The following is a 6204-nucleotide window of genomic DNA, read 5'->3' as shown; positions in this document are numbered from 1 at the left end:
ACAGTTGTTCTCAGTTTGAAACTGTAGAAGATAAAGAAAAACATATGCTCATTTGTGTCAAAATTTTACAATCTGTAAGAAAAGGACAAAAACCAAATTAAGTGATCAAAAAACAAGCAAAACCAACAAATACTGGCAACTAATATGATAGGCCAAGGATGAATGGTTTTTAAAAATTAGTGCTGTGAAATAAATCAGTATTGAGCTATTACACTTGAATAGAAAAAATAAGCATAAACCATGATCACATAATCTCTATTGAAAGAAGTGTAAATGACTAGCAAACACAAGAGCAATTTTCTTTTTTTTAATTTTTGTTTTGTTTTGTTTTAGTAGTGAAACACCATGAGGTACAGTTGTAGACTTACAGGTTGTTGCGCTTGGGTTTCAGTTATACAGTGATGGAGTGCCCATCCCACCACCAGCCCCATCCCCCATCCCACCCTGCCTCTTTGGTAGGGCACTCCCTTTTGTTCTATCTCTCCTTTTGGGTGCTGTGGTCTGCAGAAGAGACATTGGGTGGCAATCCTGTTCGGTCCATAGACTACGTTCAGCAGGCATCTCCCATCCTGGGCAGATCTTCCCAGCACCCTTTACTGGGTGCTCCCTTCTCTATCTGCGCTGCCTTTACCCCTAGACAGTGCAGCTGGCCTCTTAGCCATGGAGTGAACAACCTGGTATTTAACACAGCTGTTCTTGGGTGTTAGTCTCTTGTTTTGTTACTTTATGTCACCCAGATGCATGCGGTCTTTCTATGTCTCTCCATCTCTTTCTGACTCATTTCCCATAGCATAATATTTTCCATGTAGTACCATACAAGAGCAATTTTCAAGCTCACTAGTAGACAAAGAGCACAAATTAAAATGAGAAATTAAAATGTCCCCCCAAATTACAAATATTGAAAAATCAGGTGCTATCTTTCCCTAGCAGAGGTGCTAGAAGAAAGACCTTTTCAAGCTATTTTATTGAGAATTAAATCCTTTGAATAGTTAGGCAATATATAGCTTAAAGCAGTTTAATGTTCATTAAGTCAGTGTCACTGTCACTCTCCTCCCATTGTTCATCGATTTTCTTGAGCGGGCCCAGTTAGGTCTCCAGTGTGAGACTTTGTTGTAAGTTAGCTTTTGTGTGTGTAGATGGAAATTCAGGGATCAAACACATAACCTCAGAAATGTGAGGCAAATATTTTACCACCGAGGCCTATTTCCAACCACAGTTAATGGTTTTGCTTTTGTTTCTATAGTGCGAAGAACAGAAACCAAAGTTTCATACACGCAGACCACGTTCTTTTGTCCTGAGCTACATACCGGTCACAAGTAAGTTAGCTGTTAAAATTGATCTTATGTAAACAATTAGAAAAGTAGACAAATAGATATAAATGTTCACATCAATGTCATCTTAGCAGTAAAACATTACAATTATAAAATCTCAATAAACATTTGATAGTAATAGAAATTGATTATTTAAAAATCATACTTGTATAGAGACTAATATAAATGCATAATTGAAAGACTCCAAAAAATGTACCTTCATTTTACTTGCATGTTTATTGTGGTTCTACTTTCTTCTTAATATAGTTATCCCACGAACAATACAAATTTGGACTTCTATATGATATTTTTCAATAATTGTATTTTGAAAATTTTTGGACATTGGTAGGGATGTGAAATAATTAAAGATGATCAATATATCCTAGAAATATAAAAAATCTGAGGAAAAGTATGCCATGCATGTATAAAATATATGCAGATAATTGATTTGGTTGGACCCCAGACGTTGTATAGGGGTTCAAGCACTTACCATGCACACTGTCAACCCAAATTAATGGCTGGCACCACCAGGAATGACCCTTGAGCACAGAGTCTGAAGTCCCAAGCACCACATACTACGGCCCAAATACCCCACACAAATAGAAATATAAATTATCACTTACTACCTTAAAATACAAATGTATTATAATGTCTATTATAAAATCCATAAAAGTTTTTAAATGTATCAAAATTTACAGATTGACAGGCCACACATAGCACTAATTGCAGATAATGGAATTAAATACTATTAGAAAACCATCTTCTTGGTCAGGAGCAGACTATCTATTAAATTTCTTCTTGGTCAGGAGCAGACTATCTATTAAATTTGGGGCTTTCAAAAGTTATAGAGGAGTTAGCACCCTTAACGTCTATGTTACTCAAGAATCAGTTATATGTATTTCTTTTCTTTTCTTACTTGTATGTGTGGAGGGGAGCCCACCCAGATGTGCTCCAGGCTCACTTCAGACTCTGTATCCAGAGATCACACCTGGCAGGCTCAGGGTTCTGGGGATTGAACTCAGGTTAGCTGCATGCAAGGTAAACACCCTCTACATGCTGCACTAGCTCTTTGGCCTATATGTTTCTTTTATTTTTGTGAAAAAAAATTCTTAATCATTAAAAATCATTTCTAATAAAACATTTAATTAAAAAGTTTAATGCAGGCAAATACTGTTTTAATCCTTAAAGTAAATTTAAAAATCAGGATAATACTAGGTAAAGCATAGAAACATAGCAAAAAATAAATCGCATATATCTTATTTGCAAATTGGTAACTGTAACACATTGTCCTTTTCCATTTCAAGGATGAGATGAATCCATAGAGTAGATTTGTTCACGAACAATGCTATATTCTCTCCTGGATGCGTATTTAAAAATACTTGCCAATGTGCCTGTTTCTCAACGTTTTGAGTACTATAGGCCTCTTTGCTATTGTTAGATCTTTCTCTTGTTTTATTTTTATTTTATGTTCCAATTTTTTAATTTTTAATTTTTAAATTTTTATTAGTGAGACACCATGAGGTACGGTTGTAGACATATGAATTTTTGTGCGTGGGTTTCATTTATACAATGATCAAATACCCATCCCTCCACCAGTGCCCATTTCCCACCACCAGGGATCCCAGTATGCCTCCCACCCCCCATCCCCTCATCCCACCCTGACTCTGTGGGAGGGCATTCCCCTTTGTTCTCTCTCTCCTTTTAGGTGTTGTGGTTTGCAAAAGAGGCATTGAGTGACAATCATGCTTGGTCTCTAGTCTATGTTCAGCACTCTCTCCCATCCTGGGAGGATCCTTGCAACACCCTTTATTTGGTGCTCCATAATCTATCTGAGCTGCCTTTTCTGCTAGTGTGTGTGGTTGGTCTCCAAGCTATGAAGAAAAATTCCTGACATTAATCTCGGCCACTCTTGGGAGTTCGTCTCCTATTTTGTTATTTTATGTTCTCCGGGTGAATGCAATCTTGCTCTGTCTGTCCCTCTCTTTCTGACTCCTTTCGCTTAACATGGTACTGTCCATGCAGTACCACTTATATGTAAGTATCATGCTCTTCCTGCCTGAAGATGTCTCTCTGGCTTCCTGAAAGAACAGGGAGGGTAGAGGCAAAATCCTGGTCCTAAGCAAACAGAGGAGGGGAAGAATTATCTAAAAAACATACCAAAAGAGGCATTGAGTGGCAATCATGTTCGTTCTAGAGTCTACTTTCAGCATGCATCTCCCATCCTGGGAGGATCCTCCCAACACCCATTATTTGGTGATCCCTTTTCTATCAATAAAAATTAATAAAAAAATTAAAAAATCACAAAAACACAATCAGTTTTGAATCACATGAAATATGGAAATTCTGAATTTCACGAATAAGAGATTTTCCTTGGCTTCACTGAAAGGATTAAAAATTAAATTGCACAAAATATCTTTGCAATGGACCATCTCATGGTGATTCAATTAAAAAATAAATGAAGAATTTTTAAATCTCTCATAAAGATTAAAACTGCCACACCAAATTCCGGCACCTTGATTTGAAACAGATAACTCACATTTGAAAAGAGAGAGAGAGAGAAGGACTAAAACAAAGTGAACAAAGCAAATGACTCCTTAGGAGGTCATATGTATAGTAATTAAGGTGGGAGGAGGTGGTCCTGGAACATATGAAAAGGTATTTATGATTCAAGGATTCACACCCAGAGATCTTATTGCAAAATTACGAAAATATATAAAACTATTTCACAATACCCGCAACCATGTATGGTGAGACTGGAAATTTGATACCAATGATTTATTCACACAGATGTATTCATGTGCCTATCATATAAACTAGGGAGATCAAGGGAAATCATTTTTAGCACTGACATTCTTTGAAACTCAAGTAGTACTCAGGTTTTTATGATTAAGTTGTTATGATTTCATAGGCAGTGTTTGTTTCCTGAACCATCCTTGAATGTCTTTAAAAGACCAAACACAGGAATATTAATTCATTTTTAATTTAATATATAATATGCTGAATTTACATGGTAAACAGAGATGGATGTCTTTTTCAATAGTCTCTTTGGGACACTGTCCTTGACTTGTTTTATTAGGAACTGAATGTGGTACCCTATAATCTCTTATTCCATCCCTAGTCCTCGCTACTCTACTTCTACCAATCAAAGCAAACTTCACTTTAGACCTAGTTGTCAGTAATCTCAACTAAACATGATAGTACAAAATAAGTCTGATCAAATACTTCTGTTATCCAGTAGTTGTTAAAGATGCTTACACAAGTGAACAGAATATTGAGAAAGAAACGAACACTCCAAATTGTCGTTGAAGAAGGCAAAGAATACATGTTGTAAGTGACCATATAAAAGAAAGAAACTTAAAGTCAATTCATTGGTAAGTTCTGGAAGTCTTGCAATCATGTTGCCCATGGGGTAATCAGCTAGGTAAAAGTCTTCCTTCACGTGGACGTTCCTTGTTCACATCCCTGATATCGCTCTTTTCCTCCTCAGAACCCATTCCCAGTGAATCATGTGCTCACCAGATCTTGTTGTTTCAAGCTTTGTTTTCGCCAAATTTCAAGTCCTTCCTTTTGCACTTATTGTCTCTTTTCCCATCATTTCAGACTTTTCTCCCAGCATTTTTTCCTCAGTGAATACAACTTTCCTTCAAGGGAGTTGAAGCTTGTTAGTTTTGAGAGATGACTGGGATCATTTTCCTCTAGCCACACATGAAAGGTAGCAAAACACTTTTCAAGTTGTTCTGTTCCCAGCCAGTCAACTACCCTTTCCTGGGAAAATTTGTTAGCAGTTTAGTCTCAGGTCTGTCAGAAACTGCATCCGTGTTCCTCCATTTCCACCAAAGTAGTTACTGGTACCAAGCAGACTTAGTGAAATATATGTTCCTGTTAACCCACTGGCACTTGGGATCCATGTGAATACCTTCCACCTGGCTTTTATGAACCGTGGTCATCCAGATTGCTTTTCTGGTGGCATTCTGTTTCTCACTATTCCTCTCCGCAGCTAAGTGATGTGAAAATACCATCTTTAGTAAATGGTATGATTGAAAGCTCCAGAAGGAATGCCAGCCCTATCAGCTCTCTCGGTCTTATATGTAACCTGTTCTTCGGAACCTATCTTATTTTCATATTTTTGTTTTGCTTATCAGTTACGAAAAACATGTTAACGCAATTAAAAAATATCCACCAACTCTCCCATGATGATCACCAGCTGTCCAGTTTTCTACCCTTCCCGGTTTACCTGCCATCCATCCATCACCCCATTAACTCTCCTGCGACCATCTCTTTCCGCCACCACCTTCCAGTCTCAAGGTCAAGCGGTACCCACCGCTTTGGGAGTGGTGACCTAGTGCGCATGTCTTAGTCCGGTACATCCCGCAACGCAGCCCCAACGACACTGATAACGTTGGTTCTTGGGTGAGCTGAAGTTAACAGCGATGTTTAGAGAAGGCTACAGGCACCCGGGACCATGGAAAACCACAGAGCAGCCCCTAAAGGTAATATAATTTGAGCTCCCCCTGACAGAAATGTCCAGATGTCGATGCCTGAAAGCAGGCTTGGCCACCGTGGGGAGTTTACAAATCCAAAGACTAACAGAGGCAATGGACCTCATTGTTGAAACTAGCTAGCAAAAGGTCACCGTGAGAGCGACTTTGAATATTGTTGGGAATAAGGGAAATGGTGCAGCTAGGGGTGCTGAACAGAGGGCCCGAGTACATGGTGACTTTTCTCTGCATCTCCCTGGAGCTCATCTTCAGGCTTTATGCTGCAACTGTTCTCTTGGCTTGGTCCATGTTAAGAGTCATCCTTGAATGACTCTGAGGGCGCTGACCACTCCTCTGGAAGGTTCATTCCCCAGTCCATGTGGTCGCATCCCCCAGCCATCATTTATGGATAGACC

The sequence above is a fragment of the Sorex fumeus genome, unplaced genomic scaffold, assembly GCF_029834395.1.
Source record: "Sorex fumeus unplaced genomic scaffold, SorFum_2.1 ptg000032l, whole genome shotgun sequence".
Taxonomy (NCBI): domain Eukaryota; kingdom Metazoa; phylum Chordata; class Mammalia; order Eulipotyphla; family Soricidae; genus Sorex; species Sorex fumeus.
Note: the sequence above shows the minus strand (reverse complement) of the source record.